The sequence below is a fragment of the Crotalus tigris genome, unplaced genomic scaffold (genome assembly GCF_016545835.1).
Source record: "Crotalus tigris isolate CLP2741 ecotype Arizona unplaced genomic scaffold, ASM1654583v1 scf7180000020925.269527, whole genome shotgun sequence".
In the NCBI taxonomy this organism is placed as follows: domain Eukaryota; kingdom Metazoa; phylum Chordata; class Lepidosauria; order Squamata; family Viperidae; genus Crotalus; species Crotalus tigris.
In genome coordinates, this window is record NW_024098258.1 from 49,359 (window position 1) to 65,247 (window position 15,889).

At 38.2% G+C, this 15,889-nt stretch overlaps 1 long non-coding RNA gene across 1 annotated transcript in view; it reads left to right on the plus strand.

The window, feature by feature from the left end:
- LOC120319659 overlaps positions 1-15,889 on the plus strand; it is a 49,939-nt gene that overhangs the window by 10,304 nt on the left and 23,746 nt on the right. Inside the window, exons 2-3 of the long non-coding RNA XR_005559806.1 lie at positions 7,551-7,723; positions 11,091-11,157. This is a non-coding gene — a long non-coding RNA (uncharacterized LOC120319659). The remainder of the gene's footprint in view (positions 1-7,550; positions 7,724-11,090; positions 11,158-15,889) is intronic.

Genomic DNA, 15,889 nt, shown 5'->3' on the forward strand with positions numbered 1-15,889 from the left:
TGCACTGGATTGTGCCGAAGAGAAGTGTATATTGACAATACCCTAAAGTGGAATTTCAAGCACCATAATATAAAATATTCATTTGACCAAGAAATACACGCTTTATCTACCTGATTGAACCTTGAGCTTACCCTGCTTTATGACACACATAGCCCTTTCTCTTCACCGTCCTGGACTTTATGACTTCAGCCATAAATCCCTAAGCCCCTCAGCATTCTGAATTTGGCTGGTTTATTTGTTTGTTTAAGTTATAAAATGGTAATTGCAACAAAAGCTTTTATCAGACCTGGAGACAATGTAAATAATTTTATAAGCTTGGTTGTGGATTTTGCATCACGGCAAACAATATTGTCTTTCTTACTGAAATCTAAAATGGCAGCTCTGTTTATAATGATGTATTCACCCCATAACTGCCTTCCACAAGAAATGCTACTTTCTGCATATTTTATTTTTTTTATTTTTTTTGCTTTTTTGAACATCTTTTCGGCTACAGTGTTGTCCTGAATTCTTCTTTTACATATGTACATTTGCATTTGCATGTATACGGTGGATACTGGAATGAAAAAGCTCTTCTAATCATGTCTCCTCATGTGGCAAATTTTAACACAAACAGCAAACTGAGAAATAGCTATTTGTAGACCAGAAGTAGGTTAAAAAAAATCTGAGGAATAGCTAGCTCTAAAAGTAACTCAAATAACTATTCAAGTTTGTATTTAATATATTCATTTACTACACACAGTTACCTATACCTCTCACAGAGAAGAACTTTTTGGCTAATACATCCATCTCACTGAAACAATTACTATGTCCTAACATATGACTCAGCTACATTCCCCACTTGGCTCTTTACAATTTAGCTCCTAATGGACTATCTGGAGTTGAGAGTGAAAATTTCATTAAGATGATTTGAAAAATGGTAAAATAATTTATCTCTGGACACTTTAAAAAAACCCTCAGGAGGACAAGCAGATATTCAGGAAAAGAAAAATTGTGCTTCAAGAAAAAAAAGCAAAATTTTAAATGGCAATCTGGTTGATACTAAGTGAAGATAATAACCCTGTGCTATTTTGGCTGTGAAAAAAAATGGAGATATGGACCTATTAGAGTGGAACCAGATGGGAAGAATTATGTTTTTCATTTTAAAATTGTCAGTGTGTCTCTGTGTACACACATAAACAATATACACATACCCATGCATACCAGTATGTATGTATGTATGTATATATGTATGTATGTATGTATGTATATATGTATGTATATATTCTGAGGTTTCACGGGTGTTTGTATGTAGGTCTTTGGTTATTCGGGTTTTCTCCCACATCAAATTGGAAGTGACTTGGCGATGTTTCGATGAAGTCCCATTCGTTATCTTCAGGCTGGTGTTTTCGGCTTCTTGCTTCTAGGAGCAATGTGTGATCGTAGCTGTTTCTTCCTTTTAACAGCTAGTGGGGGTATGAACTGATTGGATGGGAGCTTGGCTGTGTTCTCATTGGGTGGAGGTGTGTTCGGATTGGTTAGGGGCTTGGCTGTGCTCTGATTGGATGGGGTTGGCTGTGCTCTGATTGGATGGGGGAGTGTTCTGTTTGGGTGGGGGCTTTGTTGTGCTCGGGTTAGTCTGAGTTGCAGGGGGATTTGAGATGGTGAGCTGCATTGCTATTGTTTGGCTTCACGTTCGTGGTCGTGCCTCATCTTCATGGTGAGTGTCAGTTTGCTTCATGTATGGATTGGAGGGGTTTAAAGTGGCTAATGATGCAGCTGTGGTCTGGCTTCTGGTTTGTGGTCGTGCCTCGGGTGTGGCTTTGGGTTTGCTTTTTGCGTGGATGTGTGGTGGTGACATCCTGTGTGGTTTTTGTGAGTGTGGGTCTGGTGTCATTTTTTGTGTTAGGGAGTCATTTGTCAATAAGGGCGGGTTTCCAAATGGCTGGTAGGCGGGAGGTATCATCTCATTTATTCATGCTGTGTGGGCGTTTTTCTATCTCGATGGCTTCTCTGATTATTCTGTCAAATCCCCCTGCAACTCAGACTAACCCGAGCATAACAAAGCCCCCACCCAAATAGAACACTCCTCCATCCAATCAGAGCACAGCCAGCCCCCCCATCCAATCAGAGCACAGCCAAGCCCCTATACACACACACACACACACACACACACACACACGCAAGCGTTGCCCTTGTCTGCTGGTAGGATTATTATGCTGGTGTCTTGTTTCAGGTTACGTAGTGCTGTCTGTTCCTCTTTGGGTAAGTTGCTTTTGGGTGGCTTGCTGGTGCAGAGGATGTTAGTGATTTCGACACCAGCATAATAATAATCCTACCAGCAGACAAGGGCAACGCCACGGTGGTTATGAACACATCTGACTACCAAACCAAATTAACCAACCTACTCCAAGACTCCACATACAAACCCCTAAATACAGATCCCACCACCTACCTGGAAAAAACCACCAGATCCAAAATAAAAGCCTCCCCCATTAGCGAAGAGATCCAGCAAAGAATCATTCCCAGAGAGAAATCATCCAGATGCCCCAAACTCTATGGTCTCCCCAAGATACACAAAGAAGGAACCCCACTCAGACCTATAGTCAGCTCCATAGGCTCACCTCTACAAAACCTAGCCAAATTTCTCGCCAAACAACTACAGCCCTATGCAGAATCCTATGCAGAATCACACGTAAAAAACTCATTCCAGTTTATAGAGATCATAAAGAAACAAAACTTACAGCCCAGCGACCTACTAGTGAGCTTTGATGTCATATCCCTCTTCACCCAAGTTCCTATCAAAGAAGCCTTGACAGCTATTCAAAACAAATATAACCCCCCCAAACACATCTTAGATCTGACCAACCACTGCCTATCCAACACATACTTCATCTATAATGGACAAAAATACAAACAAACAGAAGGAGCACTCATGGGATCACCCCTCTCACCTGTCATTGCCAACCTCTACATGGAACACTTTGAAACCCAAGCTCTAGAAAAATTGGATCACAAACCCAAACTCTGGCTCAGATACGTAGACGACACCTTCATAATCTGGCCACATGGGAAAGAAAAACTGGACAACTTCCTCACACACCTCAACAGCCTACACCCCAAAATACAGTTCACCATGGAAACAGAAGCTAACAACCAACTTCCCTTCCTGGATGTCTTAGTCTACAAGAAATCCAATGGCTCCCTAGGACACACCATCTACCAGAAGAAAACACACACAAACCGCTATCTGCATGCTCTCTCACACCACCACCCAGCACAGATCAACTCTGTAGCCAAGACACTCATCTCCAGAACAAAACGCTTAGCTGACGAACAACACCTAAAACCCGAACTACACACTCTCACCAATGTACTAACATCCAATGGATTCCATAGAAATAAGATTACAAACCTAATCCAAAAAGAAACCCCCACTAAAATCCAAGACAAAGAACAAGAAAACGGCAAAGCCCTCCTCCCATACATAAAAGGCACCACAGACAGAATCAGTAAGATCCTCCATAAACACAACATCAAAACAGCATTCTGCACAAACAGAAAAATATCCACCATCCTTAGAAACCCCAAAGATAAAATTGAATTAGAAAATCAAGGAGTATACGAAATCCCATGCACCACTTGTCCCACCACATACATCGGACAAACCAACAGAAGAATAAGTGCACGCATTGAAGAACATAAGAACTCAGTCAAAAAAGAGGAACCAACATCTTCCCTGGTCCAACACCTTAAAGCCACAGGACATGAAATTGACTTTAAAAATACCAGAACCATTGCCAAAAGTGAACATTTTAATAACAGAATAATCAGAGAAGCCATCGAGATAGAAAAACGCCCACACAGCATGAACAAGCGAGATGATACCTCCCGCCTACCAGCCATTTGGAAACCCGCCCTTATTGACAAACGACTCCCTAACACAAAAAATGATACCAGACCCACACTCACAAAAACCACACAGGAGGTCACCACCACACATCCACGCAAAAAACAAACCCAAAGCCACACCGATGACGAGGCACGACCACAAACCAGAAGCCAGACCACAGCTGCATCATTAGCCACTTTAAACCCCCCAATCCATACATGAAGCAAACTGACACCCTCCATGAAGAAGAAGCACGACCACGAACGCGAAGCCAAAAAATAAGAAGGCAGCCCAAAATCTCAAACCCCTCTGCAACTCAGACTAACCTGAGCACAACCAAACAGAACACTCCCCCAGCCAATCAGAGCACAGCCAAGCCCCTAACCATTCAGAACACACCTCCACCCAATCAGAACACAGCCAAGCTCCCACCCAATCAGTTCATACCCCCACTGGCAGTTAAAAGGAAGAAACAGCTAAGACCACACATTGCTGCTCAAAGCACGAAGCTGAAAACACCAGCCTGAAGATGACGAATGGGACTTCGTCGAAACGTCGCCAAGACACTTCCAATTTTACGCGGGAGAAAACCCGAACAACCAAAGACCTATATATATATATATATATATATATATATATATATATATATATATGTGTGTGTGTGTGTGTGTGTGTGTGTGTGTGTGTGTGTGTGTATGATTAGAAATAAAAACAAAAATGCGACTCTTGGGAGTATTCATATTGTCAAAATAATGATCACCAAGAGAATATCTATCCAAAAATAGAATTTAATCCACCAAGCTTTTGTCAAATACATCTGACATCGTCAGGGTTAAAAGGCAAACGCCGGGGGAAGTCTTATATACAGTTGTTTAATGCCTGTTTCTGGTGGGGGAATTATGAGCAGGGGAGGAGAAAAGATCCTGACCCCCAACCTGACCAACCCTGAAACAGCTAACAGAGTAACGTATGACAGAATGCAAATTAGCAATGGAAAGAGGATAGGTGCTGATGTGGGGGGGGGGTGCTTGGGACTCAATTCGATCAACTGGGGCCGATGACACGCTCCAGGAGCCGGAAACAGGCATTAAACAACTGTATATAAGACTTCCTCCGGCGTTTGCCTTTTAACCCTGACGATGTCAAATGTATTTGACGAAAGCTTGGTGGATTAAATTCTATTTTTGATAGATATTCTCTTGGTGATCATTATTTTGACAATATGAATACCCCCAAGAGTCGCATTTTTGTTTTTATTTATATATATATATATATATATATATATATATATATATATATATATATATATATATATTGGTATCTCATTAGACAATTTCCCTGCTGAAATGCCCTCTTATCTTTCTGTCCCAGGAAAACAACTACCTTTTTTTTCCTTTCTGTGGTGGCTTTTCTTGGAGATATATATATATATATACAGAAAGGAAAAAAAAGGTAGTTGTTTTCCTGGGACAGAAAGATAAGAGGGCATTTCAGCAGGGAAATTGTCTAATGAGATACCATAGTAGCTTGTAGTTTATGCTGAATAACTTCAAGCTGTTGCCAAAATGTCTCAGGCTAGAGAGGATTTTCTTAAACTGGTTTATTAGCCAGGATAGGACCAGCTTAAATTATGAATGTGGATATGCCATAAATATAATAAAAATAGATACTGATAAAGTTTTCGTTTATCAAGGAAATAGGATGAAGTACAGAAGGAGCCACTTTGGAAATGACAAGTATGGGTTTCTGCCTGACAGGGATAGCTTGGATTGTGAGGTCCTTGGTGCTCTCTAAGCTTGGTAGTTTTCTTGCAGACATTTCACTACACTGATGCTATTACCTAGCTTGATAATCAAACATCTGCAAGAAAATCACCAAGCTCAGAGAGCACCAAGGACCTCAAAGTTCAACCCTGAGTTAAAAATATTTTTTTCTCTATCTAGCTTGAATTTTAGTGAAAATACTGAGTTCAATTTAAAATAGAGCATAATTAGTTATGATAACTGATTCTAGACTAAGAAAGCATTGGTAACATCATTTCCAGATTGACATAAGATAATGATAGAGCAGAGGCTTCCAACCTTTTCTCTACTCTGCACTTCTAGAACGATTCTGATATATTCCCACACCCTTTACAAAAGTTCAAAATAATGGCAACGAATTATGCATATACACTATAATTTTGAAAAGCCAAGTTTTCGCACCCCCTGGAATATCATCTTGCACCCCCAGGGGGTGTGAGCATCACTGGCTGGGAACCCCTGTTATAGAGATAAACAAAAGCTGATGCCTCAGCAAAATGGGCTAAAGCATTTTTTTGAAGTCCACAATACACACATTATATTCATAACTGGCTCAGACAAAAAGAAAAAGAAACACCTCCCCAATTCATTGAACTTTAAAGAGGAGGAGGAAAAGATACAGCATATCCAATCTCAATAAAATAGTTTCAGCTTTCCTATAGAGTTGACTCCATGATCTGATTTACCTAATTAATCTTGCAAATTCGGGAGGTGTCTGGCTGAGCTGTTTCTGAATGTTGCCTAGATTTTGTAGATTCTCTTATAGGATTAGCTGCTCAGTGGGGATTGAATCCATGTGCCTATGCAGTGGGAGGCAAGGGTTACAGAAACAGCCCTAGAGATCAAGTGAACTTTTGAATCTTCTTAAAGTTGAACTGCAAATTACAAGGACTACTGATAGCTCCACAATATTCTGTGGCTTCAGACTATGCTCAGGATGAAATAAAATACACATATTAATAAAATCACTGCCTGTTGTGAAAAGCATCCTTAGGAGATTCTTGGTAATTCAACTGATTTAGCTTTGCTTGCCATGAAGGACAAATAAACATTATAATTAATAAAGAATAAAAGATAATATTTGGGATGCTTATGTAAATCCCGGCCACCTAACCTGTTAAATTTAATCCAGTACTTCAAAACTGAGTAATTTTTCCAGCCAAGAGTCTGCTTTCACCATATGTTTTCTGGCTGGGCAATGACTTGGTCATTAGTAGGCATTTGCATGTAGCAGAAATTTTCTGGGACAACTGTCTTTAAACACTTCATAATCAAAAGAAAAAAATACACATAAACAATGTGTTTTGGCACTCATGTGGTCCTTGGGGTATTCTTAGTATTCTAAGCCTCTGGATGTGATGGTTTATTTGGAAGAATATTGTTTAGCCACTAGCCAGAGAAATGCCAAAAATATAGACACAAGTAGAGAATATATATCCAGAGAAACATAATATTTAAGTTCCAGTGAAGCAATATTCAACAGAGAAAGGCTGATCAAAGAGAAGAGTTTGCTTTCTATTTGCTATTCTCATGAAATGTGGCAGAGTTTCAAGTTCCCAATAAGTTTGTAATGACTTTTTATTATATGGTAACTTTGAGTGGACAATCACTATATACAGTATAGTGGCTGTGTAACTTATCCTGTACTTCTGATTATCAGAATATTTGAGGCGTTTCAGCAATAGACTGGAAAATATTTGACTGGCAATCTTTGCCAGTAAGAGAAAATCAACAAACATTGCCACTAGGTAACAATGTTGGCAATTAGTATTTATTTTATTGCCATATTATCTACTTATTAAGAGCTTAACCCATTAGTATGAATATCAATAATACCATTTATCCTTGTTTGTATCAATAATTACCCTTGTAATTTTCAGTGTGAACGTATGTGAAGCCCCTCTTGAGACAAGTTACATCTGTATGGAAATGAAATCTGCTTGTGAAGTGCCAAGAAATCCAGATGTTTCCCTCATTCTTCTGCAATGATTGGAGGCTGTAAGAATGGAGATGTTTAGATTCCCATAGCCTCTTTCCCTTTCCTAATTTCCAGGTGAGTTTTAAATACGGTATTTACTGAATCTTACAACAATTCAGAGTCTGGACAAATATTGTCTTAATTTCAACTTGAAACAATTCCATAATCCTTCTTGGGGGACCTAAACCATTTTAGTTTGAGCCACAATGACCTCTAATCTTTTTACTATTATTAAATACTTAATTAGCTGAGAACCTGTTTTTTTATAGTTTAAAGAGAAAGTGAATTGTTAATTTGCTCATTTTTGTTATATGGATATATATTTATTTGTAAGGCTACCTTCAGAGAAATTCTGAAGGAATGTTTCTTCAAAATTTAAGAAGTATTATATTGGTCATTCTCCCTCTATTATTGCCTTAGATGTTTAGAAGATGTTTATGAATACAATTCAGTTTGTAGAAGTACGTCCAAAGTTGTTCTAATAATTAGACATTAAAAAGATCATAAATGCACCCCAAAAATATTTTAGCACTTAACTTCCTAGGATTGAAGGTTTTCAAGCCTTAAAATCTAGAAAATATGGAAAACTTAATTCATAACACCTTACAATTTGCAATATTTTCCATTTGCCATTTACTAGTTTTAAAATTTAATTCCCCTAGATCAAAGTTTTATAAATCTTTTCAAGGACAATATTGGAAACAAAAAAAGTTTGAAATGTATGCAGAGTGGATTTCTTTTTATATTATACTATAAAGTTCATATTGTAAAATATTTCTCTTGTTCTATCCTCAATTACTAATCTAGTCTAAAATAATTTTAACACAATTATGAAATATTTATGAATTACATAGCAGAATAACAAAGGTATGTTCTTTGTGAAAGTGCACATTTATAATTGTTTGGCCATGAATGCCTAAACATACTTTACTACATTTTTTTAAGGTTGATAATAGGTTTATTCAGAGTAGCTATTCATTCACAAAAGTGTGTTTTCTTTAAAAACTAGTAGTAAAGCATAGGAATATTATCCTGATTTTCTTCCTGTATAAAACAATATACACTGTGTTAATAAATATGGATGATGTTCTTTGTTGGGAAAACCCAATATTCAAGGTCAGAGTGATTTTGAAATAAATGGGATAGTGCCTGTTGCTACCAGACATAATAATGGGTAGAAAGAGAACATTATTCCCTAATCACAGATAATATTTTGCTCCTGGGGAATTTCACTGCAAGTAAAATGCTTTTGCACTATACAACAATATGCTCAGTATCTATTCATTTTGCATATTTTAAAAATGAGTACATTTAGGGGAGACATTTGAAAGTGATTAAGTCCTAGCTGAACTTGAAGTAGAGTAAGATCTTTTCTTTTCTTTTCTTTTTGAATCAAGATATAGTGAGCTGGAAGTGAGAAGAGGCAATCAAACAATAAATGAAATAATATTGTGTGAAACTGAGGTTGCAACATCCTTATAGTCTCCAAATCAAAATAGATTTGATGATAGGAATTGCTTCTAAAACAACTATTTTGGTGTCTGGATAAAAATAAATAGCTCCTAGAAAAAGAGATAATCATAATAAAATCTGATTACATTTACTGCAAGGTAAATATATATTCAAATACAACATTAGTGGCATTTTAAAAGACTTTAAAGACTAACCCAGGTGAAAATCTGTTATTATTACTGGTACCGGTCCACGGACCAGAGGTTGGGGACCCCTGCCATAAAGGAAACCCTTTGTGTGTTGGTGTGGGTGTGTGATATATCAACACAAGATACATAACTTTACATGGGAGGAGCTGTCTTTTAATTTTACATGCCTTGTTGCATTTTATAGCAGCTACAAGTAAGATAGCTATGAATCATTTCATTGAGGCAATCTACCCCATCAGAGCAGAGAGACAACATGAAGCCATGTTTGCTACACAAGCTTTTTTCAACTTGACTTGACTTCACAAGCCTGGAAAGTTGTTAAAGAAGCAGCTTGGAAGAGATGCCTTTCATGAGCCTGGGTCAAAAATGAAATGTTCCTTCAGAGCTTTACCTTAGCCTATATTAAAGCAGGCTGAGAATATAGGTGAGCCTCATAGAACGCACCGGAACAGAGTTCCGGCATCTTTTTTCGACGGATTTTCCAAACTTGCGTTCTTTTCCTATTGTTTCCCTTCCTATCCTCATTTGCTTTTGAAAATGTCCCGCTGGCAGTACGGTGTGAGCAGGGTCCCCTCCAGCGTTGTCTGCTTCCTCTAGGAGGAGCCATGAGCCACTGGAGTACCACAGCCAGAGCGTGGCTTGATTGGCTGGGTCGGATCATGTGGTGTGGAAGCCCATGGTGGTGGTGGGAGACATAAACATGGAAGCCATCTTTCACAAGAGGGTGAGTGCGCCTTTTGCCTTCCCTTACAGAAGGTGGACTGTGAGGTTAAAAAGAGGCGAAGCGAGAGGAAAGAAAGGCGGCTGGCGTGGAAGCTTGCCCAACAGCGGAACTTTGCTGTTTCGGTTCCTTGGGTAGTTCAAAGGCTGGGATGTCAACGAAAATCTCTTTTTAGTCTTTTATACTTTATATTCAAACTGCAGAGGGGAAGAATAAGAATAAAGCCAATGTCTTGTGATTTGGAGGTATTTTTTTTTTTTACAAAAAAAGCACTGCTTACAACAACAATTGAGCCCAACATTTCCATTGTTAAACAAGAGAGTTGTTAAGTGGATTTTGCCCTATTTTATAACCTTTCTTGCCACAGTTGTTAAGTGAATCACTGCAGTTGTTAAGTTAGTAACAGAGCTGTTAAGTGAATTTAGCTTCCCCGTTGACTTTTGCTTGTCAGAAGTTTGCCAAAGGTGATCACCTGACCCTGGGAGTTTGCAACTGTCATAAATACATCCCAGTTGCCAAGCACCCAAATTTTGATTACATGACCAAGGGGATGCAGCGGTGGTCATAAACGTGAAAAATGGTCATAAGTCACTTTTTTCAATGTCACTGTAATTTCAAACGGTCACTAAGTGAATAGTTATAAGTTGAAGACTACTGGTTTTTACCATGAGATTTGGGGAGACGGATAAGATGAAAGGCTAACAGGAAATGGTTAGTGTTTTTTTTTTAATACTCACAAAGAATGTACAAATCAAGACATTTTTTTCAAAAAACAGTAGTAAAAAAATAAAACTATCTGTATATGAAAGACATTTTTTCCCCAAAATTTCTTAATTATTTTCTGCTCTGGTTGTTGGTTTTTCAATGTATATGTCATTCTTTAACTCTAGATTCACTATCACTTCCAAAACAAACAGATCACATCTCAGGCATGTTCTGCAACCTTAGTCACAGCTTTTAAAAAGAATCTATTAGAAGTTAACTAAATTAATTCACATGTCTTTCCTTCCTATGATTTCTTGATTTTATTTGTTATATTTATGTCTTGCCTTTCCTCCAGGAGGTGAAGACCATTGCTCCCTCTGCCAGTTTGATTCCCACAGCAAGAATTCAAAGGCTAGCTTGAGGTGAGAAATTCTCCAACTGCAAACATTATCATAAATAATTCATTCAGAGTATCTAGACAGCACCACTTGCATTACTTCAGATCCAGACAATATTAAATAAGAATTATTCTCCTGCCGTTCATCCAGGGTAAGAGAAAGAGGAGGGTTGCAAGAAATAGTAGCCTTGTAGCGCTAAACAGTAATATTAAAGAATTGTTCCAAATCTGTTTATAAATGTTTCTGTAACCACAGCAGCAACCTTAAATATCATATTTCATGTAATCCTGCTGGGCAACGTACAGCAACATGTCATCACGTACCATACTTAGCATGGATAGGGTTACCATATCTGGGCTGAAATCATCCTGGTGAATGCATGAGTCTACGTAGAGTAAGGGAGGAGACATTTTGCTGAAAAAAGCTTGGCTCAACTATAGAAAACAGATGACCATGAGGAACAATCTGTTTACAGATATTGCCCTTGTGCCTACCAGGTGTTCTACCTAAACTACCATATCGGAATCCATATGACCATTGATTACTTATGAGCCATCATGGGTGTTGACCTTTTGCACCCACACAGATAGATGGCAATAAAGAATTAGACTATTCTATAGGTAAAAGGTAAAGGTTTTCCCTGTCCAATCATGTCCAACTCCAGGGGGTGGTGCTTATCTCTGTTTCCTCGCTGAGGAGTTGTCTAAAGACATTTCCATGGCCATGTGGCCAGCACGTCTATATGCAACATGTCTATATACACGGAACCTTACCTTCCCACCAAAGTGGTACCTATTTATCTACTTGCATTTGCCTGCGTTTGAACTGGTAGGTTGTCAGGAGTTGGGGCAAGAACGGGAGCTCACCCTGTTACACAGTACTTGGGTCTTGAGCTGCCAACTTTCCAGTCGACAACCCAGCAACTTAAGTTTCCTGCCTGAGCAAGGGGTTGCCTAGATGACCTCTAAGGTGCCTTCCAACTTTATTATTGTTATTGTTATACTATACTACACGTTTGTGCTATTTTTTTCCACTCTCTAGGCAGGAGATAATAGGAGGCTCAAATGAAATCTAGAAGTCCTATACTGTCAGGCCCTAATACCCTATACTTTTAGCAGACCAAAAGTTGGCTTGTTTAAGGTAGTTAAAATCCACCAAGTATTGCCCCCCCCCCCATTGGCTAATTCTATGGAAATCATTGTAGATTTACCTTAGAAACCACTTGGGACTGGGGCCTCTCAAAGCTTTGCTCCAGGGTTTTTTTTTTTTTTTTTGCTTTTAGAAGACTTATTCAGATCCTCTTAGATGTTAATGGTTTCAGGATCAGTAATGTGATTCCAACCCCCTTTTGTTCTCTGTTTTCAAGCTCTCTAGCTCTGGCAGCTGGTTATACCTTGACTGTTTTGTTCTTTGTTTTGCTGTTCTCCCTCTTCATTGTAGGATTTTAAAACTTTTTATATTGCATTGTTTTATGTTGGTCTTTGCCAAAGTACAGTGAAAGTTTCAAGTATTTCTATATATTCTGTGAATGGGAGGGCAGAAGCTAAATGGAATGACTGGATGAATTAATATAAAGGAATCTAGGAGGGAATGTATGCTATGTCTACTGCTCACTCCAGGAGGAAAGTAGGCTAGCAGGAAGCTATTGAAGCCTGTAGTAAATCTATCTATCTATCTATCTATCTATCTATCTATCTATCTATCTATCTATCTATCTATCTATCTATCTATCTATCCATCCATTCATTCAAAACATTTTTATTTTACTCAACCTGAAAGTCTCCAGGAGTTATTTCCACGTGCTAAACGAGAGGGAGGAGGCAGGTTTTTTTCCTTTTCAAACTGGCTGTTTGGGTTGAGAAGCTCCCCAGAAATTATTAGTTTAATTAACTTTGGGGACTGTAGATTTTTATCCCACTGAGATTTGGTGATGTTGCTTAGTAATTGCTGCCTGGATTTTGAACTAGTATTTAAAACTGTTTTAAATAGCACAATTAATTATTCTAAAACTCTTGGGAAAAGTTAGGTTTTTTTTTCTTTCCTGCAGGTCCTCAAAAGATATATAGTTAGTGATCTATCTTTTAATCACAATGAAATGAGTTTGCTAGGTTTTTTTCTGATTGTTTAGCTCAGTGGGTATAAATGAAGTGAGGATAATAATATTGACAACAGATGAATGAGCAGGATCAATTAAAAAGTATACTTTTCAAATTAGTTTTAAGTAACAATATTTTGTTGCTGAGAGAAACCTAACTGCAATTTGCATTTTGCATCAATGGTAAGCCGAATAGAGTTTGCATGCTTTGAATGCTCTGAAAATAATTTCATAAATTATCAGTGTGGCTTCCTATATTGACTGTTATATTTTTCATGTGAAGATAAAATATTAGCTTCCAGGTTATTACTAGGAGATGAAGATTTTGTTTAAATGTCAATGACATTGTTTTTCACATTTCAAAAAAAAGTATATGAATAAATCAGGATGGCATGTTCAATCAAAATGTGAATAAGGGTGGATAGGATGGGAGGAGATGAGAGATAGAGAGATAGAAATAGAGATAGATAGATAGATAGATAGATAGATAGATAGATAGATAGATAGATAGATAGATAGATAGATAGATAGATAGATATGAGATTTAAAGCCACAAACTCCAGATGGGCCTGGTAGGTCTCTTGTGTAATTGAACACACCCCCTATTTCTGTTTTAACATATTAAATTTGACAGTCGAGTTCATTTAAAGGGTTAGGGCATGGGTAGGCAATCTTGGCTCTTTTATGACTCGTGGACTTTGTGGGAAGTTAGCCCCCCAGAGAAGGAAATATTAAAAAGGGCAGAAAAATATATTTCCTTCAAGGATCTTAAAGAGACAGAAAAGCATGCCCAGTTTTCCTTCATAGCCCCAGGTCACCCTCCCCCAAGCAGAAGCCAGTCCTGTACAAATGCAAATGTAAACCATCAGAAAGGCCCCAGCTAGGAGATCAAGACGACAAAGACATTTAAATTCTGCATACCCCACCCAAATTCTAGGAGTCATTAGCCCCATCACCAGGGAAGCAGGATATGATAATAGGACTAACCCATCACCATAAAGAATACCAGAAAGGCACACTCAGGTCAGAATACGTGACATAGGAAATACAAAGCCTGAAACAGGAACAGGAAACAAAAGGCTCAAGAGGGGTATAAAAACCTACTAGCCACATGTGCTCAGCCCTTTTTCCCCCTTCTTTCCTGCCAGAACAATCTTGCTGTCTGGCTCTTCAATAAACTGCAACCTTCTTTCTAAAGCAGTCACCATGTTGCTTATTTATCACAAGCTTGGATGAACCAGGATGAAGACTTTAATCCAACAACTTCAACTCCCAGAATTCCTGAGCCAGTCATGCTGAGGGGAAAGGGAGAGGTTTCCAAGCTGAGCCATGCTGGCTCAGGAATTCTGGGAGTTGGTCCATGAGTCATAAAAGAGCCAAGGTTGCCTACCCCTGGGTTAGAGTTAGGGTTAGGATTTAAGACATTGGCAGACAGAAAGTTTTTAAAGCCCCACCTGCACCTCTCCACGAGCCCAAATCTCCATTGGATGTAGACCAACAAAAAGGAAGTGAAAACAGAGAAACATTTTCCCCTTTGTGCTCTCTTCTAGATTTGTGGATGTTTCTATATAACCTTCTCTCCAGTCTCACGCCCTTGCTTTGATGCCCACACAGATTGCATTAGCATCAGGGTTATATCTCTGGAGGCTCCAAATGACAAAGTGACTGACAAAATCACCATGGGTGCTTAGCATGGTGTATTGTTACATCTACATAATTTTAATTAGTGTTAATTATTGTATTTGGAATTGAGATGAGGAGTAGATGTGAACGAACCAATGAGTTTTAGGAGGCTATCTATTCTCTGTTGTTTCAGAGTGCAGGACATGGAATAATGGATTAAATTACAGGAAGACAGAATGTGATTTTTCTTTAGAAAGAGTTCTGACAATAAGATCCGTTCACTTGTAGGCACACTTATCCCTCCACTCTACTAGGTGTGACCAAGTATAAGTTAAGCAACTGTCTGAAGGGATGTTTTAATGTGGATCCCTTCCCTGAAGTAAACAAATGAATCAATGGTTTAAAAATCCCCTTCCAAGTTTGTGATTCCAGAAAAGATGGGATGTTGTATTATATTAAAGAAGAGGTGGGGAACCATGGCTACTTTATCACTTGTGGACTGGTATAGCTGGCTCAGGAATTCTGGGAGTTGAAGTTCATAAGTCATAAAAGGTCCATTGTTCCCCACCTCTGTGATAAAGCAAAAAAAAAAAAAAAAAGGAAGGAAAAATGTGCAGAGAGTGGTGGGTCAAGTTTGTAAGGAAACATAAATATTCTAAATATGGTTAGAGGAAAAAACTTGAAAATAACCAGTTGTTCTTTTTCTTGGGGGAAACCAAGGTGAAATGTGGAGCATATATCAGACCATTTAATAACAACAACAACAACAATAATAATAACAATAATAATAACAATAATAACAACAACAACAATAATAATAATAAAAAACCAACTAATGTACAGCACAGCGGCAGTTATAACTGAATACTTGGGATGCAAAATCAACAAATAAGAAAAACAAACAAACAGTGCACCACAAAAATGGAAGGTTAGACTAGAAAATAAGATCAGCAAGTTAAGATCACATGCAAGCAAGCTAGAACAGATGAAAGAAAAGAAGCTGAAGAACAAGAAGACCAAAGAATACCTAATCAAGAA